Source organism: Gallus gallus, chromosome 5 (genome assembly GCF_016699485.2).
Source record: "Gallus gallus isolate bGalGal1 chromosome 5, bGalGal1.mat.broiler.GRCg7b, whole genome shotgun sequence".
In the NCBI taxonomy this organism is placed as follows: domain Eukaryota; kingdom Metazoa; phylum Chordata; class Aves; order Galliformes; family Phasianidae; genus Gallus; species Gallus gallus.
The window spans coordinates 32,783,106-32,808,304 of record NC_052536.1 but is presented as its reverse complement, the minus strand read 5'-3'; the positions used below and the strand labels follow the sequence as shown (position 1 = coordinate 32,808,304).

The 25,199-nt window shown below is 34.3% G+C and overlaps 1 long non-coding RNA gene across 1 annotated transcript; it reads right to left on the bottom strand.

Moving 5' to 3' along the window:
* Positions 1-10,890: 10,890 nt before the first annotated feature.
* Positions 10,891-24,404, bottom strand: LOC112532568. Its single transcript, XR_003075493.2, has 4 exons — positions 24,315-24,404; positions 20,512-20,592; positions 16,203-16,267; positions 10,891-14,868 (listed from the first exon to the last, which is right to left on the bottom strand). It is a non-coding gene; the product is annotated as an uncharacterized LOC112532568 (long non-coding RNA).
* Positions 24,405-25,199: the final 795 nt, after the last annotated feature.

Sequence of the window (25,199 nt, the reverse complement as noted above, 5' to 3'; positions counted from 1 at the left end):
GCTCTCCTTAGATATAAATCAAATGTTTTTTGGTAATATGAAGCACTGTACACGTACACAGTATACTTACAAATAAACAGATATGACCTTTTTCTACTGGTTTGTTACTTGCCATTTCCTAAACAGAATCCATATGTATAGCAGTGGTTTGAGAGTGGTGGGGCATATGACAACAAGATGATATGGATACGCAGATTCTGGATTTCCAAACTATACTAAGTCTAGGTGGTTTGGGCTAGTGCAGCATGAGCAAAAGACTGAAAAACACTCACCTAAATCAAGGTCGCACAGCTGGTTACTAATAGAATTGAGAGTTGTAGTTATGTGTACTTAGCGTTGAGGAGTCAACTGGAGTATTAAGCTATAGAAACTAACACAAATAAAACAAGAACTTTGCTACTTACAGTTTCTGCAGAAAGCAAAATATTTGAGAACACAGATGAAATGAAAAATCTAATCAGAAGTTATCAAAATGTTTGCAAGTAATTGCTTGCTATTAATCTTGATGTAGTTAATAGTCTAGTGAACTATTCAATTTTATCAGCCTACTTTCTTAATCCAGTGGGATCAAAGAAAATTTAGTGAGACAAACATGCAGTAAAAGACATTTTAACCTTGCACCTCAAAGCTACATTTTATAAAAAATAACATTGTATTTTCTGATTAATATATTCTTATAGTAAATAATACATGAATTACATTTTGAGTTACAAAAGAACAATCTGCGCTCATTTGAAATTCAGAAAATACACAGATTATGCTTTCAGGTGGCAAAAGCTCCAGGGTTCCCTGGCTGTCTTTTGTGTTACACAGTCTTGAAGAGTGCTAAGGGCTGGCAGATGCTTATCAAACATTCATGTAAACACTACTATCAAAGCTATGTTTTCTGATACTGGCTCCTCACAAGAGGTCAGCACAGAACATAATTAAAGGAAAGCCATAGACAGGAACGTCATGCCGTCAGCTTTTGTAAGATTAGAGGACTCACTGTTCTCTTCAGTAAACAATGAGAGTACTAGTAAAGAAAAAGATTCAGAAATTAAGGATTAAGGGTGGAATTTTTGAAAGTGCTTACACTCTTTTTAGAATACATCTGATTAAAACATGTTTTCTCCCAAACTACTTACATACTATATTTCTCTTTCAAAATATCACAATAAATGTTTAAATTTAAAAAAATCACCTTGCACTCCAAAATCTGACTGTAGACATGTGTGTATGGCAAACAGGTATACAGATTGTAAGGTATACAGGTATAGAACCAGAGAGATGATCGCGTTTACAAAGGAGTAATGGGCTTGCAGAAGGGCTCCAAGAGGGGTGATCTCCAAATAGAGATCCTTCTTTGTTGGGAGTAAGCCCTTAAATGGGGTCTAGGAGTAGTCCCTAGTAGAAGAATTTCACCTTCCAGTCACTCAGGTGAAATTGCATTCACCTGTACCCCTGTGGCTGATTCAGCACTCGTCTCAAGTGGTCAATCAGAGGTTCAGGCCGTGATTCAACAGTTCCCATACACATGTGGATCATACTTATTGATACACTATTATTACAGATGGTAATACCTAATTTGAATTTTATATTTACTTTTTGTTTTTGTATGTCAAAAGATGAAGAATAAAGGAAGGGATAATTCCTAAGGCATTGAAGCCACTTGCAAAGCCTATTTAAGTACTTTAGATTTAGAACCACAGAAGGACTCTTTCACTGCACAGGAAAGCACTGTAATGTTCTCTGTTTAGTAGCAGAAATAATAGTGCCACTGCTAAGTAAGCTCAAGGAAAAGCAACTTCTGTTCTCAGATGAAAACTGGATGAGCCATCCACTGGCAAACCAGGCATTTGAAATTTGCCACAGAACTCCTAGAGTCCATTATCCAGTGTGTCTTTCTGTGTTGAGAATTTCACAATTCCAGAATTTTCATGTGAAATAGGAAGATATATGACTGAAAGAATTGCCCGGTGTACTACCGTGTACCTGGTGTACTAATATTACCGGTGTACCAGTGTACCGGTAATATTAGACAGAATATCCACATGACCTTAATGATATTCACATCTACTGATTACTAAATAAGTTTCAGTTCTCAGATTTTAGAATATCCTTGTAGTTAAAATCATTCTAAATTTAATTGACATCACTATTACTAATCAGACTAGCCAGTTAGTTAGAAAATAACTTGGGAGTGGATTTAATGTCAAATAGATTTTAGAAATAGGCACCTGAACTCTTCTGACTTTAGTGACTTTCGAATAAAATCACTTTCATTTTTCTGTGAATATATGTAAACAGAAATAGGTGAAGCTCAGAATCAGGCCAAGGAGAAAACAAAGGCAGCCTCTGTGGATTCATTTTATCCTTTTACTTTTTTTCTGCAATGCATTATTTGAAATTCTTTATTCTTACTTCTTTGATGTGTTTACTGATCATTAAATGATGATTTTTTTTCTTTGACTATTAACTCTGTGTGGTAACATATTTATAAGTTATATATAGCCATCCTATAAATATAACATTCATAGGCAAAGACTGCTGACATGTACTGAGGTTAAAGTAATTTCATTTGTGTCTGACTCAAGGTTTCTCAGAGCTGAAAAGGTAATTTTTTCAGTATTTCAACAGTTCTGTGTTATAGCCTTCACCCTTCACTGCACAAAAATTTATCCTACCCTCTGAAACTACAAACCTTGTTGAAAAGGCATAGTGGTAAACTAAACAACATATTCCCACATTGCTACTCTTATAATAAAAAAGCTTTTTCTTATATCCAATCTATATCTCCCCTCTGTTAGTTTGAAAACATTTCCCCTTGTCCTATCACATCAGATCCAGCTGTTGTGACAGTTCCAGGAAGAATCTGTCCCCTTCTTTCTTATAGCTTCCCTCCAGATACTGAAAGACCACTATTGGGTCTTCCTGGAGCCTTCTCTTCTCCAGGCTGAACAGCATCAGCTCTCAGGCTGTCCTCGTAGGGAAGGTGTTCTATTGTTTCAACCATTTTTGTGGCTGTCTCCTGGATGTGCCAGTACAGGTCTATATCTCTCCTGTACTGAGGACTCCACATCTGGATGCAGCACTCCACATGAGTACAGTACTCCAGGATTAAGATACTTGTAAATAGGTACCTGTAAAATTGGATTTGTGTTACTTTAGAAGATTGAACAGTGGACGGCAGATAGCCAAGCAGCAATATGTAAATGAACATGTCTGATATGATGAACACCAGTAATTCTAAAAATACACAGCTATTGTTATATTTCCCATCACTGCTGCTCAGAGTCACACTCCTGTGACTTGTAATGAATCCATCATTCAGGAGAAGTTCTTTTCAAAGCTACTGTGAAGTGCAAGTTAAAATACTAACAGCAAGATTGTTTATTTTTGAAGTCCTTATCAGTGCTTTGGTAATAGCACAATAACTACTGTTTATGTGTATAGACAAAATATAACCCTCAAAATTCTCACTCCTCTTCATTGCTTTTTCACTGCGTATTTGCTGCCATGGCTACATTTTTTCATATTGAAACAGCATGAAAACTGACAATACATTAAATAGCTGTAACTTAGAAGTTTGAAGATAACATTAATCTTTAATTTATCTGCTTCAGATCATACCGTGTATGCTTTTTATCCACTTTCTGAATAATAGGTAAAAAATTCCAAATTCTCTTATGTCTCCATAAATATTGACAGAACTATCGATAACAATAATCCCTGATCAGTCTGAAGTGGATCTGAGCATTTGATGTATCTTCATAAACTTTTAGATGTAGAATTTGTGTTTCTAATTAATCATAGCAAGTATTTCATTCTTTTTCTTTTATTTATGCCAGTAATTTAATAATTTAGAACTAATATTATCAAGAAATATTGTGTAATTGTAATTTTTGTGTAATTGTAAATATTGTGTAATTGTAATTTTTGAAAATTCTTTTTAATTGGAAAACACTGCTTGCCTACTAAAAATTGGAGACGTTTCTTGCAAATTGCTAACTTATTAAAGGTAGATGTGCAAATTTTCATTTGTGAGGTAAAGTGAAAAGGAAATTAAATCATACGGAATTAAATCAAATGACAATCTAGCTGTTACTTGTATTAGCAGAACTCCATTAAACACACACAGTGAACGTTGTGTCTTTAGGAGATATTTCCCATCAAACTAACCTTTTGGATTCTTTAGAACAAATCCTGGGTGTTACATAAGCTTATAGCTTATACATAAGTAAAGAGTAATATTCAAGTATGAAAAAGCAAAGATTATATTGTAACATACATAAAAAAGATTTTCATTTATGTGTCATATAAGGTCGGCTTTCCAATCTATTTAATATTCATATAACATTTCACTGTCTTATTATGGGACATCAGAAACACATATAAATATGCTAAGACAGTCAAGAGAAGAAAGGTCAGATGAGTTACAAAGAAAGATGAAATTCTGGAACTGTTTAAGGAGTAAAAGGATAAGATGAAGATAGGTTCATAAATTTTGGAAGGTTAAAAAAAAGTCAGCATTTTATTCCCAGTCAGGAAGATCTAATTCCAGTTCACCACTTTCTCCAAGAAACTTACAGCAGAAGATTACACAGTTACAAATAACTGTCAAGGATAAGTGGACATTAGATTTTTAAGAAGTTTCTTCTCTGATATCTCATTTGCTTTTTCTCAGTTGCTTTGCTGGCAGTTCAATTAAAGTCAGCATATGGACATACCAATAAGTGATACTGCATGGATTAAAAAACAAAGAAGTGAAAAAATGACTGTGAGTAATACACAGTTTTAAGTATCTGAAATCAATGGACTGATTATTATATATTTCAGTAGTGAATTTATTCCTTGTTTAGGTCTTTTTGAGAAAAGGAGTCAAGCAGTGAAATTATATTGTTGAATTGAAAAACATAATAATTCCCTCTGTTCTTATTTTAATGAACACTTCTGTTCGATTAGAATTATTCTGAATTTATACGCTTGCTTTGCCATAGCAAAAAGTAGTTGAACACTGTAATTAGACACTAGAAACTTTAGTTGCCCCTTTTGTAAACTTAAGATGTCTTATCTGGTAACCTAGATGAAACAGATTCATTACTCGGGGACTGAGTTTGCCTTCCCTTCATGTTCTCAGCAGAATATTTGCCACATGGCAGATCTTTTGGTTGTCTCTTATGAGGCACATTCTGCTAGTTATGAGTGCTCTTTTTTATTTTGAAAGCAAAGAATCTAGTACAGTACATTTAACAGTCTGTTGTCAACTATTGATGAGATTTATGCAGAACTGCGGCAAAGCATTTTGATGACACTGAATGCGAATCATTTACAGTGAAGTCTAAATGTGAACAAAATACAGACGACAAGATGACAAGAAACAAGAAGACATACATATTTGCTGCGTGAGTGCTCACCGATAATTATAAATGAAAATGTACTGTTGATAATGGCTTATGCAAAATGGCATAGAGCTAAGCAAATAGATCTGCCAACAACTGTAACACTGCTGCACTGCTTTCCTTCTTTCCATACAAATAATTCCAAAAGCATTTTTCTTTCTTACCATTTTTTCTTGTAAAATAGCATCTCATTACATTGATTAGAGAATGTAGCTATTTTCTACATGTTTCACTTTTAACATCCAATGAGGCTGCCAGCAAAGAATTTATTTTTTTGAGAGGAAAATACTCATTTTTCAAGCAAGACAATCTTGTTAAAGAAGCAGTATCTCTTCATAAAAAGCTTAAATCAGAAGAAAGACTATGTGAATCTGATTCTTTCTTGTGATGCTCAAAACAGCCCCAAGTGATCTTTTTCCTTTTTAAGTGATCATTTATCCCATACAGAGAACAGAGTTTCATGTTCCTATGGAACAGGACAGAGAAATGAGTTCCACTTAGCTACTGAAGACTAAGAATTTTAGTGAAGATCTTAAGTGTCCTCTTTGTTGTGTATGCATAAAAGTTCTGAACAGTAAACCAACGGGAGCCTTTCCTACTGATATCTGCTTATCCCATGGCACTTGTCTTAAAATATATGCTTTAATGTCATCTCTTCAATCACAAGTTTTCTTCTCTGTTCCTCCTGTGGTTTCTGGCACAAAGTTTTCCAAGCTGGTGAAGTTTACTGCGGCTGATAAAGCACATATTCTTGTTTACATAGGGTGTTGCATGGATGTTTAGATCTCTTTTATAACCTTAAAACTCTACTTGTTCCGAACCAAAGCTTCATCTGTCCTTGGTGTTATAGTCTCCTTCAGGAAGACTAAATTTCAATGGTATTCTGAAATTTTGACATGAATTTCTATATGCCAAGGAAATTGAAAAGTTGGGGAACAGTGAGTGACATCTTGACATATAACACACTGGAATAGTCTCAAAAGTTTTGATGCACGTAGTATTGAAGGATATTGGAAAAAGAAACTGAGGAAAGCAGTGCGAAAGCATCTCAAAGAGAAAATGCAGGAACATATCATGAGTGTGATAGAAAGTGTCAATCTGCTTATTTTTATCAAGAAGATGGAGGAGTGACTCAATTACAGTCATTGGAGACATTGGCTAGGGAAAAAATATTAAACATTGCAGAGAGATGCAAAACAAGAACTAGTGACTAAAAACTGAAACCAGAGAAATTAAAGACAGATTAGGCAGACCTGCATAGTTGTTGTTTTTTTTTTTGTTTGTTTTGTTTTGTTTTTTGTTTTTAAATGAGTCAGTAACCACTGAAACAAGCTACCCAAGAGGGATTTCAGCTTCTTCCTTTCTTACTAAATCCAGATTAGACCGGTTGCCTTTTCAGAAGGTACAGCTTATTCAAAAAGTGATCATGATCTAGTCAAGTAGTAGTCACTGAGTTCAATGTACAAGTAATGGGATAAAATATTATAGTGTACTACTATAGTGTAATTGTGTTTTTTGTATTCTAAACATATTGAACTGTAAAAAAAAAAAAAAGCCAAAAAAAACCCCTATAATTAGCATGCACTAAGATACATGACATAACTATTTATAATAGAGTTCTTCACTCTATTTTTATCATCCCGCAAATTTCTTTACATAACACTATTTTTCAAGAGGCCTATCTATCAGAGATCTTCCAAGTGAATATGCTATTGACAAGAAAATTTTGTTTTCCATTGCAGATATCTGCACTAAGCTGAAGAAAAGCATTCTCTGATGGGATACTTCAAAGCTGAACATTTAGAGGTTCTGATGGTAAGAGCTAGTTTATCTAAACAAGATATTAAGGACTCATGACGTACATACACTGTGAATGACCAGTGGTACAGTTTTCTTGCACAGAACTGCTGGACATTAGAATGATTAATCAATATTATTCAGTGCAGCATGTAAATATTTACATTGATTTACCTGGAGGTAGCATGAATGACAGCTAGCAGTCTGTGAACTGGTTACTAGGGTGACCTTGTACTCATTCATACATAGCACTGTGCTGAACTTCTGCCTATTTATTTACTACTAAGTTCCTTACTGATCGTATCCTCCAGTAAGAGACAGTTGAAAGACTATTACATTAAATCCTAGAAACTTAAAAACAAATCTAAATGTTACGAGAAAAGAGCCCACAACACTTATTATTTTAATTGTCAACAGTTATTGTTTTAACTGTTGTTTTATGTCAGTTTAGTCTTCCTTTCAAATTTTTATAGCTTCTAAGAACAAAATTTAAATTTCCATTAAATAGTATTGTCGCTGGCAATCTCTACTCTTTGAGACGCTGAGTAGCCACAGCTATTATTTTCCTAATGTAATGCACAGCAAACAAGTTTTCATCTTGTTCTTCACTTATTTGCAAAGGGTGTGACCATTTTAACCCAACTATTCACAACCATGTTCTCTGTTCTGCTGTGTGGTATAGCACTGTAAAACTGGTCATTAAAGTATAGAAATCAGTGGGTCGAGTCAATTTCCTGGCATCAATATTTTTGAAACAAATAGATTAGTTCTATCCTATTAAATGCCTGTGTAGTCATTACCACACAAAGCCAGATTCTTAGGCTTTGCATGTGTCAAATGGGACAGAAAGCTTAGATTTCTATGCGTCCCTGCATGTGTATTGCAGGGAGTTTTCCATCCATTATGAAAATTACTGTCTATTTGAATATGTGCTGTGCTGAATGTCATCATGACTGCCTGCATCTAAATTACTACACTGAAATATCCCACTCAGAGCATTTTTAATGAAACATTACTCTTGTTGTTTTATAACATTAGCTAGTCGTTTTATATTCATAATATAGTGCAATATATCAGCCTCTCTCTTCAACATTCTCAGTATAGTTGGGTGCATTTTTATGTAATATATATGAAATGGGTTTATATTTTATTTCTGCTCTCTCTGTTTTATGCTATTTAAACCTGTCTGTACTACTCTTCAGTAGTATCTGCAAAGGACCTTAATATCTTCCATCTTGACCTGTATTATGGAGATTCCTTTTTACTACAGGAACGTAATTCTTTCTAAGACACTATCCAATAATTTGTGGCTGGATACCACCATGCACTTTTCTAAAAGACTTGCAGTGCTGAGAGAAATTTATTATGTGATTATGGGGAAATGTAACAGGCTGACTACTCCTGAGAAAAGAGGGCTCTCGCCTTTCAGCTATGCAGAAAACTTGGCAAGTTCAAACTTTGCTTACTCCTTTCTGAACCATGAACTAGAGAGTTTCAGTAGCTTTTTTTTTTTTATTTATTTATTTTAGGTTTCTGAGTAGCACCTAGAAGATGGAAAGTATCTGCTCTTGAGTTGGAACTGGTATGTTCAGGATGGTGAGACTGCTGTTGTGATGAGACTTCAAACACAGATGTATTTCCAGTGGAAAGACATTTTACTATACATTTCATCTTCCCATTTTGGTACCTCTCAAAGAAAAAAAAATCCTTTAGCTAGTTTGTCAAAGCCAATATAGAGTATCACTGAAAATAACTGAAAGCAGATTTGTTTACCTGTACCCTAAAAACATAACACTGTGTTTCCACTTTAATTCTTTCTTCTAACTAAAGTAATCTCTCTAATAGCTGTTGTGATAAAAATTGAAATCACAGATCTTGTTGGTAAAAGATTTATGTTATAATGTTCCTGAGTTCATTTTCACCCAAATTTATTAAATAGAATCATAGAATAATTTGAATTGGAATGGACATTTAAAGGTCATCTACTCCAACTCCTCTGCAATTATCAGGGACACCTAAAGCTAAATGAGATTGCTTAGGGCCCTCCAAGGACGGAGCATCCACCACCTCTCTGGACAATCTGTTCCGGTGATTCACTGCCCATATCATAAGAAACTTTTTTCTTACATCTAATCTATATCTCCCCTTTCTTAATTTGAAACCATTTCCCACTGTCCTATCACAACAGATCCAGCTAAAATATCTGTTCCCTTCATTCTTACAGCCCTCCTTTAGATAGCCTTCTCTTCAACAGATCAACAGTCCCATCTCCGTCTGTCCTTATAAGGAAGGTGTTCCATCCCTTGGATCACTTTTGTGGCCCTCTTCTGGATGAACTCTGATAGGTCCATGTCTTTTCTGTACCGAGGACTACACATGTGGACACAATACTCCAGGTGAGATCTCACTAGTGCAGAGAAGAGGCACAGGATCACCTCCCTCAACCTGCAGGCCATGTTTCTTTTGATGCAGCCCAGGATACAATTGGCTTTCTGGGCTGCGAAGGCACATTGCTGGCTCATGTACATCTTACCATCCACCAGTACTCACAAGTCCTTTTCAGTAGGGCTATACTCAATCCTTTTGTCTCTCAGCTTGTATTGATAATGGGGGTTGCCACGCCCCATGTCTAAGAACTTGCTCTTGTCTTTAAGTTCGTGAGTTTCTCCTGTGCTCACTGCTCGAACCTGTCTAGGTCTTTATCACAAGATTCTCTAGTGTAAATAGGAAATACAACATGTGCTCAAAGTAATATACTAATTCATATTGAGATAAATACACTAAGTTCTCTCTCTCTCTCCTTTTTATTTTTTTAGCGTATTGATCAATATATATTTCTCCCAAAATGGTATATATTTTGATAAGCAGTGATAATGGGAAGAAAAATATCTTTCATCAAAACAATACAATTACATCTTGACCCCCATCCTCTTCATTATTTCAAACTGACAGTTTCGCTAAGGACTCAAGGAAATACTGACTTTTTTTTTTTTCTCAGAAGAAGTAAGAGATTTGTTACAGGTTAAAGCTTTTTGAATTGAGGAAATTAAAATCCATGTGTGTAACAGCTGAGTAACCAAAAAATCAATTTGGAATTACAGTACTGTTTAGTTTTTTTAGAATGTTTGTTTACTCTTCACTGGAGACTATTAGCTCAATGAAGATGTTTGTTTGAAACAGTTATGAGAATAGGTATAATTGAGGCTATATTTATTTAAATTTCTTCACTTGCCTATAAAATTTTTGTTTAACTAACAGTATTCTTAAGGAGTTCCATATAACACGTGTAGACATGAATGTTGGTTTTGAAAAGACTGTCAATATGTTTGAGCAAGATCAGTAGGAGACTTCATTTATTTATTTCAGTGATAAGTTAGATATAGCTCTGAAATTTGATCATGCATCATTTTAAAGTATATTGCAGCATATCTTCAAGCTGTATAAATTGGTGTCAGCATTCACTTTCCCCTTTTTAAACTTTTGGAAATGTACTGTGGGAGAAATAGAATAAATTAGTGACAAGCTGTTGGCACCTTTTAAAATATCCTTTAAAAATTGCAGCCACTTTTGCAATTTAAATTCACAGTAAGATTATTCTTCCTATTGCTGTTGGTTGATTTGAAAATGACAGTTTTAGCTGAACACTGAACAGTACTTTTAAACTTAGTCTAAAATATTAACAATTCTTTGAAAAGGGAAAAAAAGTGTTTCTTTTTGTTTTTGTTTTTGTTTTCCTTATCTTCACAAAACAAGCCTTGTTTTCTGCATCAAGAAACCTAGCATTTTCATATTTTAAATAAAATCTTGACATTTTCAAGCTGGAAAAAATAGAAGGAAGGGTCAACATAAGGTCAGAGAGCTGTTTTGTTTATCTGTGTGAAAGACACCTGAATTTGGATGACTTACAAACTGGAAAAAATGTTACTAACTCATACTAAACATGGGCTAGTGTGTGCCTGCCAATGCATTTTCTGAAGAGGCCATTTGTATTGAGAATGTGGCAGCACAAGAAAACTCTTACTAGATTCCAGGGTCCACTGAGGTTATGGGCACACAAACCACCAAGAAGACTCCCTCCTGAGTATGTAATAATATGCTTCCTGTTTCCCAGTGATAGCTGAAACAAAAGAAGATAAACATCTGCAAAAATACAAATGTACGTATACATGGGGACAGAGCTTAAAGAGATAAATGCTTTTCTAACCGAAACAACTTCTACTCGTGTACAAAAACATATGTAAGGCTTTCACTACTGCTGCATTTCACGGTTCAGAACACTTTAAGGAATACTTTAAGGAACACTTTTCACTTTTGTGAAGTGGTATGAGCCACTGAGCATGGATGGAGCACTTCTGTTAATGTCTTACGTGTCTTATATCAAATCATAAACCAGGAGGACATTAGTGAATCTAGTAGTTTTCATAAGTTTTTTGTAGTAATTGCCAATAATGTATAAACTATAGTATTTATGAAGGAGAATGTTAGCATGTTTGCTAACCATGTAAGTGCCAGAGGTACTGTATTGTCTAGTTCATTTTACCTCTCAGTTAAATGCTGCTATTTTTTTTAGATATGTTGTTACTTTCTCGGGGCAGAAAGTTAGTTTTCTCAGTGAGAATGGGTTCCGTCTGTTATATGGGGCTGAAAAATGGTGTTTTGAGATTACATTCAAAAAGAAGTAATGGGAAAAGATAATATATTCATTTTATTTCATTTTCACATATTCATTAGAAAAAGAACTGGGTTGTTACACATTGTGGGTGTCTGTCTTTTAGCATTCTTATAGAATTTCTATAGTAGCATGAACCTGATGGTGTTTGGCTGAATTACTATTTGACTGTTACAGCAGTCAACCAAAACAATGGCCCTTTCTTATAAAATACTGCATGCATTCTGAGAAAACAACAGTCTTTGCCTAAATCTATGCCCCAACCTAAACAAATAATGTTAGACAAAACGTAGCAACCAAGGAAACAAAACATGAAGTTAAACTAAACAGAAAGAAATAAACCAACTTTTCTAAAGTCATGCAGAAAACTGGTGACAGAGCACAAATTGAAGCCTAGTCTTCTGAAAACTATGTTGAACATTTTAAGTGGAAATCTGCTAGGATTGCTCCAAAAGTAATGCCTCCTATTTTCTTATTTTGGCCCATATCAGAAAAAGATGTTGGTGGCATGGCAGTAGAGGATGAACTTTCCCGCCAGTATTTTGTTACATTTTATTTCTGTGTGACAGATGGCAGCAGAGGGGCAGTATGACAATATAGTATTTGACATGAAAGTGCAGAAGAAGCAAAGGTGTGTCACTGAATTCCTCCATGTTGAAAAAATGGCACCTGTTGACACTCACTGACACTTGCAGAGCATTTATGGAGGCCAACCAGTGAATGTATGCACAGTGAGGCAGTGGATGGTGCATTTTAGCGGTAGCGGCAGTGGTCACCTCCAGTGGTGCAGATTCTTACAAGTGTGGCATGCAGGCTCTTGTTCATCACATTTAAAAATGATAGTGACTATGTTGAAAAAGAGTGTTTTGTAGGTGAGAATTTGCTCTGTCAATTAGTGTTATTGCACTCTTTGTATCTGTTGTATTTTCCATGGAAATGAATAGGAGGCATTACTTTCAGAGCAACCCATACATGTTGTAACATGAGATGGCAATTAAAGAGATAGACTTTAGCCACCTTGATATTCAGGGCTTTTGTGGACTTGTAGTGCTTTTCAATGTGTTACCTTTATCACACCAAGATGTGCATAAAAACGAAAATCAAACCCTAATACACTTCTAGTCTGTCATATCGTTTATTTTCTTCTTCCCTGATAGAGTTCTCAAATTTAATAACTGTCCTTTGTCTTTGCCTCAATTTTCTTTCAGCTTTCTTTTCAGCGTTTTTTCTCTCCTAACTTGCAATAAATGCTTAATCTTCCTATAATAATCAGAATAGAAAGAAAATGGGTGATATTAGCTACTATTTAGAAATGCATATAGGTAATGCACTACTGAAAAAGGTTAGGGAAAAAAACATGTTCGTTGCTATCCTGATGTATACAGCTTAACCTACTATGTCATTTAGTATCTGAACTAATTGGGCAATTTAAATCGAAAAGTTTATTATGGTTCTTATTACTGTACTTCATATTTTGCATGGGAAAATATAATTTATCCTCAGTCAAAAATAATAGGGTTATTTGGAAGAAACTGTTGATAACATCAGGATCGTTTTTCATCTGATGAAGTTTTGGCTTTTTTTATTTTGTCACTATAATTAAGAATGAGTCTGTAGGCCTCTACCTGATATCTAAATGACACCTAGAGTATCATTAATATACTATCAGTTTCTTCCATAAATGAAAATAAGCAGAATTCACTAGAACCATGTAACATACCATGTCAAATTGGAGCTTCTGTGGGAATATAAGTAACCTGCAAGAGCACAGTCCTCCTCCTTTGAAGTGCTGAGCAACATTAGAATGTGAAACAACAGCTAGCTCCTTTACAGCTGAGAAGTCTCAGCTCAGTTCATCACTAGGCAACATAATTTTGTACATGTAATATTAATATAGGCTCATTCCAAAAGTATTTTAAATTAATATAAATCTTTCTACTGATTTGCACAGTCTTGAAAAAAGAGAAATCTTGTATCTCTATGTAATTTTCAATAAGGGTATTTAGAGTAAGCAATGGGAAAAAAATATTGGTAGTTAAATCCAGATGAAATTCTAAGGACAAGAGCAGAGCAAAAGATGAAGGTGAATCAAAGGACACACCACTACCTTAAACTCAAGGAAAACTCTAAAAAGAAAACTGACGTACAAGCAAGAATGATATTTAGGCTGTTGAAAAAGGATGCCAAGTTTTTACAGTTGGAATAGAAAGTAATGTCTCCTACAGCAGATATAAAGAGCTCAATTACACTATTTATAATAGAGAAAATTGTCAGCTACAAAATACTCTTTTTCAAGACAGTCATCGTTATTAGCCAATTTGTACAGATGTGCTGATTGAGATGTTCTTCATATTGTTGTATGATAGCTGTGCATGGCTGTCCAGAACATGAATTGTCTTTCACATTGCTGTCACCACCGCTAAAATGCACCTCCTGCTGCAGCACTGTGCTCATGATCACTTTTTGGTCTCCATAAACTTTAAGCAAGCATCAATGAATGTCACTGTGTGCCATTTTTTTCTTCTTGGAACAAGCATTGAGAACAAGCACAATCACAACATTGTGGCCAGTTAAATTTATGTTCATACTGAGCACAGCAACATACATTTGGTTTCATATCTTTACTAAGACATATAAAAAGAATAAGAAACCACCTGTTTCCCAGTACTTTTATTTCTGTGGTAGCTGCCTCTCTTCCTGACTGGTTATTTTAATTTGTGAACCTTTTATCTATATTTTCATGTTTTCTGAAACTGTTTCATAAGCTGTTACGCTCCAACATATGGCTGAAACAGTTCTGACATTCTCGTGTTCCAGTAATGATAGGTTATTTGAAGGAAGTCTAATTCCGCATAACAGGTCTTACATATTTCCCACCACAGTGGGAAAGGTACTTATGCTTCTACATAGAACATCCAATCTGAGCTCTTCATGAAGCATCAACAGAGTGGTATGAGTAATGCAATTCAAAATAACTCATTCACCTGGGTGATTCATATATATGATGCCATTTGTCACCTACTAAAAAAAAAAAAAAAGATGTTAGAGATTGTTTTGGTTTCTTTAGTTTTGCAGAAACTTTTAAAAATATACATCTAAAAATAATGGATAGAACTATTGTGATAGTTACTGTCTGCAGAAGACATGACATTTTACAAGTGGAATAGGTTACACAGTAAAATAGGTTTTTCTTTTCACTGTTAGCACTCTTGAGAAGGTTAGTACAATATAGTCTATTTTTTATGTTCTATATTTAGAAACTTAGAATACAGCAGCAGGGGCAGAAAACAATGACAACGAACACAATCAGTTTGGCATTTGTAAATCATTTGTAATTGTTCATAAAATCAGCTGAACTTTGCAATTCTGCTTATGTGCCACAAAAATTTAACATGAAACAAAATGGAAATAAAATGAAATTTACTATCTATAAAAACAATGCAAAAAACCTGCTAAAGTTACCTGAATTAATCCATAACAATGACTGGTATTTCTAGTGGATTATTCTGCCAGATTTAATTTTGTATAGTGAGACATAATTCGGACAGGCACTACAGATGTTTGGTTTTGATAGCTTGTGATAAAGCAGTTCTTATGGACATTTAACTGATCATATTATATAAATATTTAATATTTTATAATCTTTACAAATTAGCAGCAAGTTTAATATGCTTGCATATTAATTATTGTTTATACACACATTTCCAAAATAATTTTGACTTTATATTGAAGTTTCCACTTAAATTGCTTAAGAAAATTTGAGTATATCATCACATAATATTATGAAATTTGATTCCAAGTTTTAATTGAAGAATCGGTCTAAAATTTTTTGATGTTTCAGACAAAAATATGTGTGTATTTCTCAGTGACAACCGTAATAGTATAGCATTTGATATTAACTTGCTTCCTAGACATGCATCAGACACTTAACAATTTCCTAATTCAAAATTACAGCTGGCTAAAAATTTTCTAAAGCCAAGTTATCTCTTTGGATATCTGTGTATACCTGGGGTCTTCTGAAGGCAAGCAGCTTCTTCTGGGCTTTTTTTTTTTTTTTTTTTTTTTTTTTGTGTGTGTGTGTGTGTGTGTGTGTGTGTCTCTTTCTCTCCATGCCTACTGCTGATCATGTCTGAGTGAATCCTCACTCACTGCTGGCTGGGATCTTGCTGTTCTGCTGCTGTTGTTGTTGAGCTTTCCATCATGTTATGCATGTTCATTAAATATAAGATATAACCTTTTTTTGGAAGTGACATTTATCTTACTATAGGAAGGAATTACGTTTTAAAATCTCAGCATTTCAGTCAAAAATGAAAATCCACATTTGCAGTAGGCTATATTATAGTATTTTTATTTACCTGAAAATCTGTTTGTAGACATAGAAGCAAGAAGTGAAGATGAGATGTTCTCACAGTATTGATACCTGTTTGACATACAAGTATAAGTTAGAGAAAACCTAACCTAAGTTGGCTAATGGTTCAGCTGCAAGGAATAATCTTGTGTAGTGGATAAAAGCATGGATGGAGAAATCTGATACTATTAGGCTGTGATGAGGTAAATGAGATGATATCTGACGTTTTGGTTATAAATGCGTTTCTTCCTTTTCCATTTTTATCAGCTTCAGGGTACTTTTAAGTGTTAATAGCTAATGCTCAAAAGAAAAACTTGTTCTCAAAAACCATAAATTTTAGGAACAAGAGTAAAGGAGAAGAAACCTGCGATGGAGATTTGAAAAAAGATGTGAAATTAGTACTAGAAGACAATAGTCTCTATACAAAAATGAAAAAAACAAACTAAAACAAAAAAAACTAAAACAACAACAAACAACAAAAAACTAGAACTAAACAGAAACTTAGAGTAATGGAGATGTAGACTGAAAGTGAAACAGTTTGTCTTAATTTTCTTCACTTTCAATTTTTCCTGATCTCCTATAATTATTATTTTTTTCACTTTAAAGAAGTCGTTTACTTAAGGAGTCAGCATTATACCAGATAGCATTTTGTATGTTTGACATACATATATGTTTCTATGTTTGAAATATTCAAAATAAAACAAAAATTTGGGTTTTGCATTTTAGGAAAGGAGAAGGATGAATCACAATAGGAGAGAAAAAGAGAAAATAACAAACACCACAAAATGAATACCTTTCAAAATAGAGCTTGACCAATTGGTTTTGTGATGTGGTTATCTGCTCTAGCACTGGCAAGGGAATGGTCTCAACGACCAATAAAGTCCCTTTATGATCTTATGTTCTAGATTACCTATCATTTCAAGTTTCTTCAGGGATCATTCCTGTTTTAATATGGTAGGTGTAACTGAATCTGAAGTTGATTAAATATATTCAGTTACAACAGGAAATTGAACTCCTTATGCAGCCCAAGTATTTCCCAAACTGATGAGGTTAGAAATTTGCATTCTAAGTGATTGATTCTGTTGCATGAATTTGATTAATCTTTTATCTGTATAGATGCTTTCCAAAGCTCTAAATTGTTTTTACTAACTACAAGAAAACCGAGAATATTTCAGTCATTGGCCTGAACCTTAAAAAGGTTGCTTTTTTTGAGCTTATTTATAAATGAAGGTCATGGTCTGCTTCAGGGTACACTTCACAGCTTTTCAAGTTATTTCATGATTGTGAACTCAGCATGGTCAGGGTTTGATGTAACTTAAAAAACCTGAGGAGTAGCAATCTGAGAAAAGTATTTGCTTATTTGGATCAAAGTGAACGGTTCCTGGCATCCCTGTCCTCGGTAGTCATCTTCATGGCTGTCTGGAGTGGACTATGAAACCTCTCACGTCATTCTCAGGGTTTTATGTTGTTTTTTACAGATCTGACAGGAAGGTAGGCATTTAAAATTGGTATGTTGGGAATGAGTGGAAGCAAGCACAATGGAAAAAGTGCAATAGAAAATATTTTCTCTAAAAATCAAGTAGAAAGAAAAATAGAAATCTTATACTGAGATAGAAACAACTTTTTCTCGCAGAAGCAAAAAATGTTGTTGAAGTGTTTTCTTGCTGTTAGATAGAGCTGCAGAACTTAAATCATCAATAGTGTACTTTGACTTCAGAAAATCACTGCTACTTTACCACAAATCATTGCTACATCTAGCAACAGTGAACTTGCCTAACGAAACTCATGTTAAGAGTATTTTTCTGTCTCAGTTCAAACTTAAGGGGTGCATATTACTTGCATTTTAATTGTCCTTGAAGCTATGTTATAGATAATTATTCCCATCAGTTTTTCCCCCTTGTTTTATTAACACAGTATCACTTTCTGGTTTTGTTTTACAATTACTCAAGTCACTGGACAATGACACTAACACAAAGCAGTTATAAAAACCATGAAAGTAAGGAAGGAGATATTTGGTTTACCTTCTCTGTTTCTGAATCAGAGTTAATTTCAGGTTTGATTGACAATTTCTGAATTAAATGATTTGTCTCACAAGTCAGCTTACTCTTTGCAACTGTAGAAATGAGATTTAAAAGAATTGAAAGGGAATCAGATTAAAATCTTTCTTTATAAAATGATCTTGCTTGTTTTAGAAAACAATCATGTTATCTTCAAGTACTACAGATAATTTCTGCTAGGTTGATACAAAATCAAGTTTTATGTTGTTTTTGTTCTAGATGTATCTAACTTCTACTCAGAAAAGTAGACAGCTCTGTAGAAATGTGGTAGTTGTTGGTTCCAATCTTCTTTTAAGTTTGGAATGAATTGATTAATTTTAAGGGTTCAAATAAGGTCAAATTAATTATTGGTCTGAAAAAAAAAACTGCCATACTTGAGGTATAAGTAAATCACGAAACTGCTTACTGATTAAAGAGCATAATTTTAGACTGAAAACCAAAGTACTGCAAATATAATCTCAGGTTTTACAAAAGAAGTTAATATGTAATATTGGAGTTAATGTGTTTAAAATAAGTTAATATGTGTATTGGAGGGCTTTTTTTTTACTAGAAATTTTCAGAGAATGTGTGTTTAGGTATAGGAGAAATGAAGAAACAACTAGCTTCTTGAGTATCAACAACATTTGAAAATGGAAAGATAATTTTAGTTACATGAATTGGGGAAACACATTTGGAAATGAAATTTAGAAAAAGAATTAACAAAACATAAATAGGCAGATGAGTTTTGACAGATCTGTGAGTTTTTTGTGACTGCAGAATCTTTTGACGTTGTCTTAGTATCACTGGAAAAAAAAAGTTTATGGTTGTGTTTGTGGTTTCAAGATCAGGCTGACAGTATTTTTTTCTGGAGAATCTTAGCTGGGTATTTCAGTGCATGCTCTAGTCCGTTAATCTTTCAATATATTCATTGCCTTCCTCTGTTCTCATGCCAGTAATTGTTCCTGTAAAATTCAGTAATACGAACTTGACCTGAATTGACATGTTAAATAAATTTCTTCTACAAGTTGTCAGAAATCTCTAGATTATACGTGGTTATTCAAAAGTCACCCCATTTGGATGGGAATTTCAGAGCTTTCTTAAAATTTATTTAGTTGTTTTCTCTTTCCCAGAGATTAAATATTAAGGATCATAAATACTAGATGTAAAATAAAGGGTGCACTTACAATAACTTATCAACATTTCTTTTTATAGTTATTATGGTAATAAAGTATATTGATTGTCTTTAAGGGGTTTTTGCTTATAGATTTAGATTTGGAAGATGAGACTGAAATTCCAGTGTTCTAGGCTTTGGAATTTTTGAGTGGTAAAAGTAGATACATTGTTTGAAAAGGTATTTCTTTTAATGCATAAAATTCATGGACACTCAGAAGAGGAAAAACAAAAGCACATGTTCATTCAATTATAGACAATATATGTATATTTTTCCCCTTGATAATTCATCTGTGAAATTCAAGCAAACAATGCTAATTTGCTAAGCATAAATAGTAGGATTGAATCATGAGATGATGAATGTTTTGATTGTTTGAAGGACAGGAAAAAATTGGAAAGAACCTATATTCACACTCATTCAAATGTGTAGTAAAAGAGGTCTCAAAGCATAGTGTGTATGCTACTGGTGCCAAAAGGCATGTCAAAAAAGCAATAATCACTACCCCTCTCACACCTGCCAGATATCCATTTTTGTTTTCTCTTTGGAGGTTGTGGAGTGTTGTTGCCTCTCTTTCTGCTGAGAATCAGTGGAAGCTCTGCGCCCAGAAATACCTTTTGAATAATCTCCAGGTGAGAGGGGAGGTGGAAGCGGTGGGCTGCGTCTGCATCTTGCTGTGCTAGTTTCTGGCCAGCTGCAAAGCCCTCAGCTTCTGCTGCACTGTTCCCACATATGGCATCTGTGGCTGTGAGGTACTGGAATCTGAACAGATTGTTTGAGAATCTCTGCTCTGATATTTCTTTGTATTTTTGTGTGAAATATCCTGCTCGCTGTCAGTGCACGATGTAGGACAGAGAAAAACCATGAAAATCATGATGTAAGATGATACAGAGACAGCACTGTCTTTACTGATTATCCACAGATGCTTTACTAAAAGCTGATCATGAGTCCAAATTAAAAACAGGAACTGTGTGACAGTTAGGGAACCTGCTTTAACAAGGGGGAGGGACTTCCCTTCCAACCCCTGCAAGTATGTGATTCTGTAATAGCTGCTTCTAAACTTCATAATCTGCTTAGAACAGAGCAGTTTGAAATACTGAAGTGCTGCTCACCTCAGAAAGATGTAGCCGTGTCCGTAGATCACGGATCAGACGCATATGCAGCTGTGGCCAGTGTCCATCTTTGGAGATGACCTGGGAAAAGGACCAGGGCTTGTCATTATTCTCTGGTTGTATGAACAGCCTTCTTAGAGGACAGTAACTTTAGAAGGATTCTCAAATGGGATAAAATAAAAAGTGAGAGTAACATTAGAACAGGAATGCTATTGTGTGCTCTTGATTGTTTTCAGGTAGAGTGGTAAAGCAATAGGTGTGAAGAGGAAAAAAGTTCAGGTTAGGGGATGGTAAACAATGTCATGCCCAGACATGGGCTGAGTAGAGGAGAAAAGGCAATGCCACTGAATCATGAAATGAATGAGGCAATGCTATGCCTTTTAAATTGATTTTCTGGGGATTAATCTCAGCTCTGTAGAGGATAGACACGTGTAGAGAATTTTACTTGCCTTTCTGCTATAACTCTCAAATTACTGATTGTAGCAAATTATCTACAAGAGGGGAAGTACATTATTTTGTTGCTTTGTCTTTAATTTTTAGTTTTACCAACGTTTTATGTCTTAAAATTCTTTTATTGCACAGTCTGGCTGTGTCATCCATATGTTTCTATGCAGAGGACAAACACCTAGGATTGGAAGAGGATAAGTAGATGGAGTACTATCCAGACTTGATTAAGTTCTTTTGGAAGATAGCACAGACAGATTCCTCATTTCTGGGACTTTTGTTTATATATGTTTCATGTATATGTTTTCTAATTACCTTCTGTCTGGGCTTACATGTGAGAAAAGACATAATAGTATGGATGACTTCTGCTTTGAATTTAGCAAAAATGCAGTTATACTTTTATTGAAATATGCTTTTATTTAAAGGCACAGCATCTGGAGCTATATATATGAGTTAATAAAATAGCAATACAGGCGTGATTGTTTTTTCCCCAATTCTGTTTATCATCTACTGAACTTATAGCAGAGGAGAGAGCATTGTGGAAGACTATTGAAAATTTGTGACAAATCCTATGTCACAGTTCTCTATTTGTATTTAAGAATGTGTCTTTTGAGAGATTTGAGAATTCAGTGTCTAAGAATGTTTCATTGTTCTCAAGGGGTTGGTTTTCTGTTGGTTTTCACAGTTTTGGTAGATGTGGAGTGACGGATATACTATAGGTAAAGAATGCTGTATAGTATTTGAAAAGGTATAGCAGTGCATGGATATATTTTTGGAACTTGCAAAACATCATGGAATTCTGCATTCTGCAGTATTTCCTGTGGAGGGTGATCTCACATCACTTAAAAGCTCCCATTAATTTTTACTGGTCATTACTGTAATTGAAACACTGCAAGTAAAGCAACATAAGAATGTTATGGTCCAGAAACCATCTACTAGAGTGTGATGAAAAGATAGATATGAAATGTGATATAGCATGTTTTATACTTGATAATAATGTCCCTAAAAAGAAGGCCATGTTATATCATGTGATGCACCCTTTTGCCCTCATTAAGTAATCTTAGTTCTAAGACATGTACATAGTACATACATCAGTACAAAAAAAAAAAAAAAAAAAAAAAAAAAAAAAGCTCAGAATGTTACAGAAGAGAAACGCTACCACTAGCTTCCATTGCAAATGATGCATTAAGTCTTGAGGCAGCAATAAAGGTAATGGTTTCAGAGTTCTTAATTGATTCTGATAGATTTTGCGTCCACAAAACTTTTTCTAATCTTAACATACTGAGCAACATAAGTTCATTATCAAAGGTACAATGTAGCATCTTTATGAAAAAACATCATAAGAACATAGTATGCATTCTGTAATCCTGCCTGTTTTCTACTTTAAAACAATATCCTAGGTACTCAGAAAATCTATTCTCAATAAACATTATCTATCATGATTTACTAAGGTTTTCTTTGAAATTTTACCGAAATCATATGACTTTTAAGTCAAGCAACAAACAGAGCACACAATAATGTAATTATGTCATGAATGCTTTTAAATTAGCTCATAATTTCTTTGGTTTTCCACATTAAAAAAAATAATAAATCCTTTTTCATAATAATTCATACAGATGAACAATCTTTTGCTATAAATATGTTTACAGTTTTGCTGGCTTTTTCAGCCTTCCAATTTTATCCTGGCCCAATCACAATGAATGAGAATCACCAGAGGATTTTTTACAATGGATGGAATAGCAGTTGTCCTTGTACACAGCATATGCTTTTCCTTTCCTGTGGGTGCTGTCTTCTAATTCTAGCAACTAGGACTAGCAAAGAGTCATAGAAATATTATACAAATATCCAGACTGGAATTTTCCAAAGTATTACAAATTTACTATACTGATTTTAATTAAATCTGGCTGAGTTTGAAAATGACCTGCAACTATGGCTGAAAGATAAATAGGATAGCAAGGAGCTCACATAGAAAAAAGATGTTTGTTTGCCTCATTCTGGAAGACATCATTTGTGTAACCTGCGGTAACCAGAATACCTTGAATGGGATTAATTGTTAAGCAATTGTTAAGCAATGTTAAACAAGTTGTCTGTAGAGCTGCAATTTATAATAAACTGTTAGCTTTGTTATTATAAAAATGGCTAAAGATACTTGGAGATTTTCCAAATGAATTATTCTATTTTCCTGTTAGAAAACATGTTCTTGTAGGAATAAGTTTTCCTTTGAAACTCTGACTTCATTTTTTTAGACAAAAAATGAAATTAAGGGTTTAAATTATGTCAAAATGTTTCAACACTTCAAAAAACGTCTTAGATTTTAAATTGAAATATGACTTTGCATTTGGAAAGTTATTATGAAAGCAAAATTCAAACTCTGAAAAAAAATATTTTTAAACATGATTTCATCTAATTTTTCAAAATGTAGTCTTTAAGACAAAAATTATTTATTAATAAAAAAATATTAAATTTTATTGGAATCTATTTCCTGAAAACTCTTTCCTGTAGAATTCTATTTTGCTCTTAGAGATAATTTATCATACTTTTTTTAATCCAGTCAACTTTCTCCCTTGGATCATTAGAGGGTGAACTCATTCTGTAATTACAAGTTTCAGGCCTGTAAATGCCAGATTGTGAAAGGATTTTCTCATTTTAAAATGCTCTGATTCAGGTCCAAAAATTTATATATGCACCTCTTTCTTTGTTATTTTTTAATTTCACAAAGCCTTCAGAACTGCTTTTTAACTGCTACCCAAACCTGCAAATATATAAATCTTGGTTCTAAATCTATTGTGTACCAACCTTTACAGAATTACTCTGATGCTGAATCAAAATACCTCTTCAGAATCACAGGAGAAGACAGAATTCAGGAGTATTTAAAGATGTTTCTCAGACTACATGGGAAAAGGTCTAATTGTCATATTGTTATCTGATTGCAATGTCGTGTTTAGAGCATTTTTTATGCTCCCTCACTAAGATAGGAGATCCAGTTATACACAGAAGAGGAATAGAGTGTGGATAAAAAGGTCTATGAGGACTCAAGTAAACTAAATGTTAATAAGAAACAAGTTTCTAGCAAGAGGATGTGTTGACAGTTTATGGGCTGGTCTGACTCGGTTCTGTGACTAGTGGGGCGGAGGGATTTTTTTTGCAAAATCCGCGCCTCCAGAAAAGGAAAACGGGAACCCCCCAAAAAAGAATAATTAAAAAAAACAGTGGCAACGATCTGAGGAGAAACAAACTAATTTACTAAATATAGTATCGGAATGCACGATAACACACTATGATACAATATAATTCAATATAATTGTTAATAAAACCAAGTATAATTGAGAGAAGGATTGTCTGAGAGGTAAAGGCCTTACACTAATACTGAAGCCCTGCATGCAGTCAGGAGCAGCAGCTAGATGATCCGAAAACAAGCACGACAAGATGAGAAGAAGACGAAGAGGAACCAGGTCAGGTGACCTACAGGCCTTATATCTGTTCCCCTGAGCAGGAACGACAACAGTACTCAAACAGTCTTCTGGGGAACGTAGTTCTTCTTCTCTTCCGTATAAGTACCCAGACGTAGAGCATTTGCTCTTTAACTCCCAGTACACTGCATGATGTCATGATGTGGAATACTGATAACCAAAAATCATAAAACCATGACAGGATGGAAGACAGGTAGATGAATTCAACAATTTGGTTAACCTAACTGTGTATCCTGCCATCAAATAAACAGATTGGAACAGCTGTAGGAGTATTACATGAACTAGATTTTTCAAAGCCAGCTCAGATGTACTCTTGTACCTATGCTATCACAGGTACTAAAATCTAAGTAACCTTGTTAGTAAGGTCTGATAGCTACAGAAATGTATTCACTCAGCAGACAACTGGCTTTGGAATATGCTACTACCAAGGACCTGTTTTTTTTTATTATTATTTTTTATTTTTTTCTGTTACTGTTACAACAGAAAAAGTTCTGGTACTCTGTCATCTGTCTGTTTCTTAATCTTGTCTAAAGAAAATTCTAACATGATTAGTGAAAACTGAAGGTTCTGGATAATTCTATTTTATCTAAAGTAGAACTGGTCCTACAGGACACTCACAGGTTGGGAACCTGTCCCACTAGTATACTAATGAACTGCTTAGTGATGCTATTTCAAAAATTACCAATTTATATTTTATTAGGAACTATTAGGTGTGGCAGAGACCTGCATTAGTCCAGTGGTGGTGTTCCTGCCCTCTCACCTTTAGTTATTTCT